Source organism: Euprymna scolopes, chromosome 26 (assembly GCF_053919585.1).
Source record: "Euprymna scolopes isolate OS-2025 chromosome 26, ASM5391958v1, whole genome shotgun sequence".
Taxonomy (NCBI): Eukaryota; Metazoa; Mollusca; class Cephalopoda; order Sepiida; family Sepiolidae; genus Euprymna; species Euprymna scolopes.
This window is the reverse complement of record NC_136507.1, coordinates 2,903,073-2,914,395: the sequence shown is the minus strand read 5'-3', so window position 1 is coordinate 2,914,395 and position 11,323 is coordinate 2,903,073.

Here is an 11,323-nt window from a genome sequence, read left to right as displayed (position 1 = left end):
TAACCGAGCTTGTTTTTGCAAAAAAAAAAACGATAATCTAACCTAGTTTGTTTTTGCAAAAACAAAAAACGACAATCTAACCTAGTATTTTTTTGCAAAAACAAAAAACGACGATCTAACCTAGTATTTTTTGCCAAAAAAAACAACAAAAAAAACGAGAATCTAACCTAGCTTGTTTTTACAAAAAAAAACAAAAACAAAACAAAAAACAGAATCTAACATAGTTTGTTTTTGTAAAACAAAAAAACGAGAATCTAACCCAGCTTATTTTTGCCAAAAAACAAACAAACAAACAAAAAAAAAAAACAAACAAGAATCTAACCTTGCTTGTTTTTGCAAAAAAAAACCGGGAATCTAACCTAGTTTGTTTTTGCAAAAAAACAAACACAAAAAAAAAAACACGAAAATCTAACCTAGCTTGTTTTTGCAAAAAAAACCCAAAAAACGAGAATCTAACCTAGCTTGTTTTTGCAAAATAAATAAATAAATAAATAAATAAATAAATAAAAATCGAGAATCTAACCTCGCTTGTTTTTGCAAAAAAAAACCCACAAGTAACAAAAAACAAGAATCTAACCTATCATATTTTGAAGAAGAAAAAAAGAAGAGAATCTAACATAGTTTGTTTTTGCAAAAAAAAAAAAAAAATGAGAATCTAACCCAGCTTGTTTTTGCAAAAAAAACAACAAAAAACAAGAATCTAACTTAGTTTGTTTTTGCAACAAAAAAAAAACAAAACAAAAAAAAACGAGAATCTAACCTAGCTTGTTTTTGCAAAAAACAAACAAAAAAAACAGAATCTAACCTAGTTTGTTTTTGCAATAAAAAAAATGGGAATCTAACCTAGCTTGTTTTTGCAAAAAAACAAACAAAAAAAGAAGAATCTAACCTAGTTTGTTTTTGCAATAAAAAAAAATGAGAATCTAATCTAGCTTTGCAAAAAAAACGAGAATCTAACCTAGCTTGTTTTTGCAAAAAAAAAAACTCCGATAATCTAACCTAGTTTATTTTTGCAAAAACAAAAAACGATAATCTAAATTAGTATTTTTTTGGAAAAAAAAAAAGAAAACGAGAATCTGACCTATCTTGTTTTTCCAAAAAAAACACAACCAAAAAACAAACAGACTCTAACATAGTGTGTTTTTGTAAAAAAAAAAAAACGAGAATCTAACCTAGCTTGTTTTTGCAAAACAACAAACAAACAAAAAACAACAATCTAACCTAGTTTGTTTTCGAAAAAAAAAAAGAAAAAAAAAGAGAATCTAACCTAGCTTGTTTTTCTAAAAAACAAACAAAAAACGAAAATCTAACCTAGCTTGTTTTTGCAAAACAACAAACAAACAAACAAAAAACAACAATCTAACCTAGTTTGTTTTCGCAAAAAAAAACAAGACAAAAAAAACGAGAATCTAACTTGTTTTTACAACACAAAACAAAGAAACAAAAAAAAAAAAAAACGAGAATCTAACCTAGCTTGATTTTTGCAAAAAAAAAACAAACAAGAATCTAACCTAGCTTGATTTTGCAAAATAAATAAATAAATAAATAAATAAATTAAAAATCGAGAATCTAACCTCGCTTGTTTTTGCAAAAACAAACAAACAAAAAAAAACTACAAGTAACAAAAAACGAGAATCCAACCTATCATATTTTGAAGAAGAAAAAAGAAGAGAATCTAACATAGTTTGTTTTTGCACAAAAAAAAAAAATGAGAATCTAACCCAGCTTGTTTTTGCAAAAAAAAAAAAACAAAACAAAAAACGAGAATCTAACCTACCTTGTTTTTGCAAATAAACAAACAAAAAAAACAAGAATCCAACCTAGTTTGTTCATGCAAAAAACAAAAAAAGAGAATTTAAATTAGTATTTTTTTGCAAAAAAAAGAAAAAGAAAACGAGAATCTGACCTATCTTGTTTTTCCAAAAAAAAACACAACAAAAAAAACAGACTCTAACATAGTGTGTTTTTGTAAAAAAAAACGAGAATCTCAGCTAGCTTGTTTTTGCAAAACAACAAACAAACAAAAAACAACAATCTAACCTAGTTTGTTTTCGCAAAAAAACAATACAAAAAAGCGAGAATCTAACATGTTTTTACAACACAACAAACAAACAAACAAAATAAAACATGAATCTAACCTAGCTTGTTTTTCCAAAAAAAGAAACAAAAAAAAGAGAATCTAACCTAGCTTGTTTTTTGCAAAAAAACAAACAAACAAACAAACAATAAAAAATCGAGAATCCAACGTAGCTTGTTTTTGCAAAAAGAAAAAAAAACGAGAATCTAACCTAGCGTGTTTTTGCAAAAAAAAACAACAAAATCCTCCTCCCAAAAAACGAGAATCTAACCTAGTTTGTTTTTGCAAAAAGAAAATTCAGAATCTAATCGCTTGTTTTAGCAAAAAAAAAAAAAAGAAAAAAAAAAAACGAGAATCTAACCTTGTTTGCTTTTGCAAAAAAGAAAGAAACGAGAATCTAACCTAGAGTGTTTTGAAAAAAAAAGAAATCGAGAATCTAACCTAGCTTGTTTTTTGCATAAAAAAAAAAGAATTGAGAATCTAAACTAGATGGTTTTGAAAAAAAAAGCCCCCCAAAAACAAGAATCTAACCTAGTTTGTTTTTGAAAAAAAAAACAACAAACAACAAAACGAAAAAAATAAGAATCGAAAGAAATCGAGAATCTAACCTAGCTTTTTTTTTGAAAAAAAAAAAAGAAAAAAAACGGGAATTTAACTTAGTTTGTTTTTGCAAAAAAAAAAACGAGGATCTTACCTAGCGTGTTTTTGAAAAAAAAAATTAAAAATCGAGAATCTAACCTCGCTTGTTTTTGAAAAAAAAAAAACACAAAAAACTACCAGAAACAAAAAACGAGAATCTAACCTATCGTATTTTGAAGAAGAAGAAAAAAAAAAGAAGAGAATCTAACATAGTTTGTTTTTGCAAAAAAAAAATGAGAATCTAACCAGCTTGTTTTTGCAAAAAAAAAACAAACAAAAAAAACAAGAATCTAACTTAGTTTGTTTTTGCAAAAAAACAAAACAAAAAAAAACGAGAATCCAACCTACCTTGTTTTTGCAAAAAAAAAAACAAACAAAAAAAACGAGAATCTAACCTAGTTTGTTTTTGCAATAGAAAAAAAAATAAGAATCTAACCTAGCTTTGCAAAAAAAGAAACGAGAATCTAACCTAGCTTGTTTTTGCAAAAAAATACCGATAATCTAACCTAGTTTGTTTTTGCAAAAACAAAAAACGAGTATCTAAATTAGTATTTTTTTGCTAAAAAAAAGAAAACGAGAATCCGACCTATCTTGTTTTTGCAAAAAAAAAACACAATCAAAAAAAAAAAAAACAGACTCTAACATAGTGTGTTTTTGTAAAAAAAACGAGAATCTAACCTAGTTTGTTTTTGCAAAACAACAAACAAACAAACAAAAAACAACAATCTAACCTAGTTTGTTTTCGCAAAAAAACGAGAATCTAACTTGTTTTTGCAACACAACAAACAAACAAACAAAAAACGATAATCTAACCTAGCTTGTTTTTCAAAAAAACAAACAAAAAAAAGAGAATCTAACCTCGCTTGTTTTTGCAAAAAACCCCTCAAAAAGCAAGAATCTAACCTAGCATGATTTTGCAAAAAAAGCAAACAAACAATAAAAAATAAAGAATCGAACGTAGCTTGTTTTTGCAAAAAGAAAAAAGAGAATCTAACCTAGCGTGTTTTTGCAAAAAAAAAAAACAAACAAAATCCTCCCCCCAATAAAACAGAATCTAACCTAGTTTGTTTTTGCAGAAAGAAAATTCAGAATCTAATCGCGCTTGTTTTTGCAAAAAAAAAAAAAATACAAAAAAAAACGAGAATCTAACCTAGTTTGCTTTTGCAAAAAAAGAAAGAAAGAGAATCTAACCAAGCGCGGTTTTTAGCAAAAAAAATGAAATAAAATAACAACGAGAATCGGGTTAGGGTTAGGGTTCGGGTTAGGGTTAGAGAATCTAACCTAGAGTGTTTTGAAAAAAAAAAAGAAATCGAGAATCTAACCTAGGTTGTTTTTGGCATGAAAAAGAATTGAGAATCTAACCTAGCTGGTTTTGCACCCCCCAAAAACAAGAATCTAACCTAGCGTGTTTTTGAGAAAAAAAACAAAAAAAAACAACAAAACGAAAAAAAAACAAGAATCGAACCAACTGTGTTTTTGCAAATAAACGAGAATCAAACATAGCGTGTTTTTGCCAAAAAACAAAAAAATCAAAAAAAAAAAAATCGAGAATCTAACCTAGCTTGTTTTTGCAAAAAAAAAAACAAAAGAAAAAAAAACGGGAATTTAACCTAGTTTGTTTTTGCAAAAAAAAAAACAAAAAAAAAACGAGGATCTTACCTAGCGTGTTTTGAAAAAAAAAAGAATTGAGAATCTAACCTAGCGTCTTTTGCAAAAAAAAAAAAAAAATAGAATCTAACCTAGCGGATTTAAAAAACAAACAAACAAACAAACAAACAAACGTGAATATAACCTAACTTGTTTAAAAAAAAAAAAACGAGAATCTAACCAAGCTTGTCCCCCCCCCCCAAAAAAAAACTAAACCAGCTTGTTTTCCCCCCAAAAAAACGAGAATCTAACCTAGCTGGTTTCCCCCCCCCCCAAAAAAAACGGGAACCTAACCTAGTTTGTTTTTGAAAAAAAAAAGAGAATCTAACCTTGCTTGTTTCTCAAAAAAAACAAAAAACAAAATCTAAACGAGCTGGTTTTTGCCAACAAAAAAAAACAAAACAAAAAAAAACTAGAATCTAACCTAGTGTGTTTTTTAGCAAAAAAACAAAACAAAAACAAACAAACAAAAAAAACGAGAATGTAACCTAGCGCATTTTTTGAAAAAAAAAAAAAGAGTTGAGAATCTAACCTAGCTGGTTTTGCAAAAAAAAAACAACAAACAAACGAGAATCTAACCTAGATTGTTTTTGCAAGAAAACAAAAATCGAGTATCTAATATGTTTGTTTTTGAAAAAAAAACAAACAAAAGCAAAACGAAAAATACAAGAATCTAACCTAGTGTGTTTTTGTGAAAAAAAAACGAGAATCTAACATAGCGTGTTTTTGCAAAAATACGAGAATCTAACCGAGCTTGTTTTTTGCAAAAAAAACGATAATCTAACCTAACTGTATCGTTTTTTTTTGCAAAAAATGCTAGATTAGATTGTCGTTTTTTGTTTTTGCAAAAACAAAAAACGACAATCTAATCTAGTATTTTTTTGCAAAAACAAAAAACGACAATCTAATCTAGTATTTTTTTGCAAAAACAAAAAACGACAATCTAATCTAGCATTTTTTGCAAAAAAAAACGATACACTTACCTAGCTTGTTTTTGCAAAAAAAAGCGTGTTTTTGCACCCCCCCCCCCAAAAAAAAACGAGAATCTAACCTAGTTTGTTTTTGCAAAAAAGAAAATTCAGAATCTAATCGATCTTGTTTTTGCAAAAAAACAAAAAAAAAAAACGAGAATCTAACCTAGTTTGCTTTTGCAAAAAAAGAAAGAAACGAGAATCTAACCTAGCCCGGTTTTTAGCAAAAAAAAAAGAAGAAAATGCGAGAATCTAACCTAGAGTGTTTTGAAAAAGAAAAAAAGAAATCGAGAATCTAACCTAGCTTATTTTTTGGCAACAATATAAAAAAAATGAGAATCTTACCTAGTTTGTTTTTTGCATAAAAAAGAATTGAGAATCTAACCGAGCTGGTTTTGCAAAAAAAAACCCAAAACGAGAATCTAACCTAGGTCGTTTTTGCAAGAAAACAAAAATCGAGAATCTAACCTAGTTTGTTTTTGAAAAAAAAAAACTATAAAACAAAAACAAAAAACAAAACGAAAAAAAACAAGAATCGAACCTAGTGTGTTTTTGCAAAATAAACGAGAATTTAACATAGCGTGTTTTTGCAAAAAAAAAAAAAACAAAAAAAAACACGAGAATGTAACCTAGCTTTTTTTTTGCAAAAACAAAACAAAAGAAAAAAAAACTGAAATTTAACCTAGTTTGTTTTTGCCAAAAAAAAAAAAAACGAGGATCTAACCTAGCGTGTTTTTGAAAAAAAAATTGAGAATCTAATCTAGCGTCTTTTGCAAAAAAGAAAAAAAATAGAGAATCTAACCTAGCGGATTTTTCAGAAAAAAAACGAGAATATAACCTAGTTTGTTTAAAAAAAAAACGAGAATCTAACCTAGTTTGTTTTTCCTAAAAAAAAGAGGATCACACCGAGCTTGTTTCCCCCCCCCAAAAAAAAAACGAGAATCTAACCCAGCTTGTTTTTCCCCAAAAAACGAGAATCTAGCCAATCTTGTTTTTCAAAACAAAAAAAACAAAACAAAAGAGAATCAAACCTAGCGCGTTTTTGCAAAAAAAAAGAGAATCTAACCTTGCATGTTTTTGCAAAAAAACAAGACAAAAGAAAAATCTAACCGAGTTTGTTTTTGGAAAAAAAAACGATAATCTAACCGAGCTTGTTTTTGCCAACAACAATAACAAAAAAAAAAACGAGAATCTAACCTAAAGTGTTTTTTAGCAAAAAAAAAATCGAGAATCTAACCTAGTTAAAAAAAAAAACACAAAAAAACCCCGAAAAATACAAGAATCTAACCTAGTGTTTTTTTGTAAAAAAAACAACAAAAAAATCTAACCGAGTTTGTTTTTGGAAAAAAAAAACGATAATCTAACCTAGCTCGTTTTTGCAAAAATCTAACCTTGTATTTTTGGCAAAAAATAGAGAATCTAATCTAGCGTGTTTTAAAAAAAAACGAGAATCTAGCCTAGCTTGTTTTTCCAAAAAAAAAAAAAAACGAGAATCTAGCATAGCGTGTTTTTGCAAAAATACGAGAATCTAACCTAGCTGTTTTTTTGCAAAAAAAAAAAACGATAATCTAACCTAGTTTGTTTTTGCAAAAAAAAGAAAACAAAACAAAAAAGAAATGAGAATCTAACCTAGCTTGTTTTTGCAAAAAAAAAAAAACGATAATCTAACCTAGTATTTTTTGCAAAAAAAAAACGACAATCTAATCTAGTATTTTTTTTGCAAAATTACAAAAAAAAAACGCAAAAAACGAGAATCTAACCTAGCTTGTTTTTGCAAAAGAAAACAAACAAAAAAAAAAACAGAATCCAACCTAGTTTGTTTTTGTAAAAAAAAAACGAGAATCTAACCTAGTTTGTTTTTCCAAAATAGCAAACAAATAAAAAAAAACGAGAATCTAACTTAGCTTGATTTGGCAAAAAAAACAAAAACAAAAACAGACAAACAATAAAAAATCGAGAATCTAACGTAGCTTGTTTTTGCAAAAAGAAAAAGAAATGAGAATCTAACCTAGCGTGTTTTTGCGAAAAAAAAACCTCCCCAAAAAACGAGAATCTAACCTTGCTTGTTTTTGCAAAAAGAAAATTCAGAATCTAATCGAGCTTGCTTTGCAAAAAAAAACCCCAAAAAACGAGAATCTAACTTAGTTTACTTTTGCAAAAAAAGAAAGAAACGAGAATCTAACCTGGCGCGGTTTTTAACAAAAAAAAATAAATAAAAATAAGAATAACGAGAAACTAACCTAGAGTGTTTTGAAAAAAAAAAGAATTGAGAATCTAACCTAGCTGGTGTTGCAAAAAAAAAAAAAACAAACAAAAAAAAACGAGAATATAACCTAGGTTGTTTTTGCAAGGAAACAAAAATCGAAAATCTAACCTAGTTTGTTTTTGAAAAAAAAACAAAAAAAAAAACAAAACGAAAAAAACAAGAATCGAACCTAGTGTGTTTTTGCAAAAAAAAAAAACGAAAATCTAACCTAGCTTGTTTTTCGAGAGAAAAAAACGAGAATCTAACCTAGCTTGTTTTTGCAAAAAAAACGAGAATCTAACCTAGTTTGTTTTTGCAAAAAGAAAATTCAGAATCTAATCGAGCTTGTTTTTGCAAAAAAAAAAAAAAAAAAAAAAAACGAGAATCTAACCTAGTTTGCTTTTGCAAAAAAAGAAAGAAACGAGAATCTAACCTAGCGCATTTTTAGCAATAATAATAATAATAATAATAATAATAATAACAAGAATCTAACCTTGAGTGTTTTGAAAAAAAAATCGAGAATCTAACCTAGCTTGTTTTTGGCAACAATAATAAAAAAGAAACGAGAATCTAACCTAGTTTGTTTTTTGCATAAAAAAGAATTGAGAATCTAACCTAGCTGGTTTTGCAAAACAAAAACCCCCCAAAACGAGAATCTAACCTAGGTTGTTTTTTCAAGGAAACAAAAATCGAAAATCTAACCTAGTTTGTTTTTGAAAAAAAAAAAAAAAAAAAAAAATCAAGAATCGAACCAGTGTGTTTTTGCGAAAAAAACAAGAATCTAACATAGCGTGTTTTTGCAAAAAACAAAACAAAAGAAAAAAACGGGAATTTAACCTAGTTTTTTTTTTTGCAAAAAAGAAGGATCTAACCTAGCGTTTTTTTTTTTGAAAAAAAAAAAGAATTGAGAATCTAACTTAGCGTCTTTTGCAAAAAAAAAAAGAAAAAAATAGAGAACATAAAATAGCGGATTTAAAAAAAAAAAATACGAGAATCTAACCTAGTTTGTTTTTGCAAAAAATAATAAAAATAAATTAAAAATCGAGAATCTAACCTAGCTTGTTTTTGCAAAACAAACAACAAACAACGACAAGTAACCGAGTTTGTTTTTGAAAAACACAAAAAACGAGAATCAAACCTTGTATTTTTTGCAAAAAAAAGAGAATCTAACCTACCTTGTTTTTGCCCCCCAAAAAACAGAATCTAACATAGCCTGTTTTTTTTTTTAAAAAAAAAGAGAATCTAACCTACCTTGTTTTTGCCGCCCCAAAAAACAGAATCTAACATAGCTTGTTTTTTTTTTAAAAAACAGAATCTAACATAGCTTGTTTTTTTTAAAAAAAAAAAACGAGAATCTAACCTAGCTTGTTGTCTAAAAAAACAAACAAAAAAAAAAACGAGAATCTAACCTAGCATGTTTTTGCAAAAAACAAATAAAAAAACGAGAATCTAACCTAGCTTGTTTTTTGCAAAAAAACAAAAAACAACGAGAATCTAACCTAGCTTGTTTTTTGCAAAAAAACAAAAAACAACGAGAATCTAACCTAGCTTGTTTTTTGCAAAAAAAACAAAACAAGAATCTAACCTAGCTTTTTTTGCAAAAAAAACGAGAATCTAACCTAGCTTGTTGTCTAAAAATAACAACAAAAAAAGCAAGAATCTAACCTAGCTTGTTTTTGCAAAACAAAACGAAAATAAAACCTAGTTTGTTTTTGCAAAAAAAAACAAAACAAGAATCTAACCTAGCTTTTTGCAAAAAAACCGAGAATCTAACCTAGCTTGTTGTCTAAAAAAACAAACCAAAAAAACAAGAATCTAACCTAGCTTGTTTTTACAAAAAAAAAATAAATGAATAAAAAATCGAGAATCTTATGTAGCTTGTTTTTGCAGAAACAAAAAATACGAGAATCTAACCTAGCATGTTTTTGCAACAAAAAATCTCTCCCCAACAAAACGAGTATCTAACCTAGTTTGTTGTTCGAAAAAAAAAATACAGAATCAAACCGAGCTTGTTTTTGCAAAAAACTAAACAAAAAAATAACGAGAATCTAACCTTGTTTTCTTTTGCAAAATAAAAAAAAAATATCGAAAATCTAACCTAGCTTGTCTTTGCAAAAAAAAAAAGAAAACAAAACAAAAAAAGAATCTAACATAGTTTGCCTTTGCAAAAGTAAACGAGAATCTAACCTAGTTTGTTTTTGCAAAAATAAAATAAAAATAAATAAAAAATCGAGAATCTAACGTAGCTTGTTTTTGCAAAAATAGAGAATCTAACCTAGCGTATTTTGCAACAAAAAACTAGAATCTAACATTGCTTGTCTTTGCAAAAAACAAACAAGAAAAAACAAGAATTTAACCTAGTTTGTTTTTGAAAAAATAAACGAGAATCTAACCTAGTTTGTTTTTGCAAAAAATCAAACAAAAACAAAACGGTAATCTAACCTAGTTCGTTTTTGCAAAAAACGAGAATCTAACCTTGTATTTTTGGCAAAAAAAATAGAGAATCTAATCTAGCGTGTTTTCCCCAAAAAACGAGAATCTAGCCTAGCTTGTTTTTCCAAAAATAAAAACGAGAATCTAACCTAGTTTGTTTTTGCAAAAAAAGAGAATCTAACCAAGCCTGTTTTTGAAAAAAAAAAGAGAATCTAACCTAGCGTGTTTTTGCAACAAAAAACGAGAATCTAACCTTGCTTGCTTTTGCAAAAAAAAAAGAATCTAACCTAGATATTTTTGCAAAAAAAAAAAAAAGAAAAAAAAAACAACCAAAAAACAGAATCTAACATAGTTTGTTTTTGTAAAAAAAAACGAGAGTCTAACCTAGCTTGCTTTGGCAAAAAAAACGAGAATCTAACCTAGTTTGTTTTTGCAAAAAAAAAAAAAATAAATAAATAAAAAATCGAGAATCTAACGGAGCTTGTGTTTGCAAAAAAAAAACGAGAATCTTACCTAGCTTGTTTTTGCAAAAAAAAAAAAAAATGACAAGTAACCTAGTTTGTTTTTTAAAAAAAAACAAAAAACGAGAATCCAACCTTTTATTATTTTGCAAAAAAAGAGAGTCTAACCGAGCTTGTTTTTGCCCCCCAACAAAAAAAAAACAAGAATCTAATATAGCTTGTTTTTGCAAAAAAAAAACCCAAAAAACGAGAATCTAACCTAGTTTGTTTTTAAAAAAGAAAAACAAATAAAACAAGAATCTAACCTAGTTTGCTTTTGAAAAAAAAACAAAAAAAAAACACAAGAATCTAACCTAGTTTGTTTTTGAAAAAAAAAAAAAAAAACAACGAGAATCTAACCTAGCTTGTTTTTGCAAAAAAAAAAATAAATAAAAAATCGGGAATCTTACGTAGCTTGTTTTTGCAAAAAGAAAAAATACAGAATCTAACCGAGCTTGTTTTTGCAAAAAAAAAATAAAAAAATAAAAATAACGAGAATCTAACCTTGTTTTCTTTTGCAAAAAAAAAAAAATATATCGAGAATCTAACCTAGCTTATTTTGGAAAAAAATACAGGAATTTAACCTAGTTTGTTTTTGGGAAAAAAACAGGATCTAACTTTGCTGGGTTTTGCAAAAAAAAAAAAAGAATTGACAATCTAATCTAGCGTGTTTTGCAAAAAAAAAAAAAAAAATAGAGAATCTAACCTAGCGTGTTTCCCCCCCCCCCAAAAAAAAAACGAGAATCTAACCTAGCTTATTTTTCAAAAAACAAAAACAAAAACAGAATCTAACCTAGCTTGTTCCCCCCCC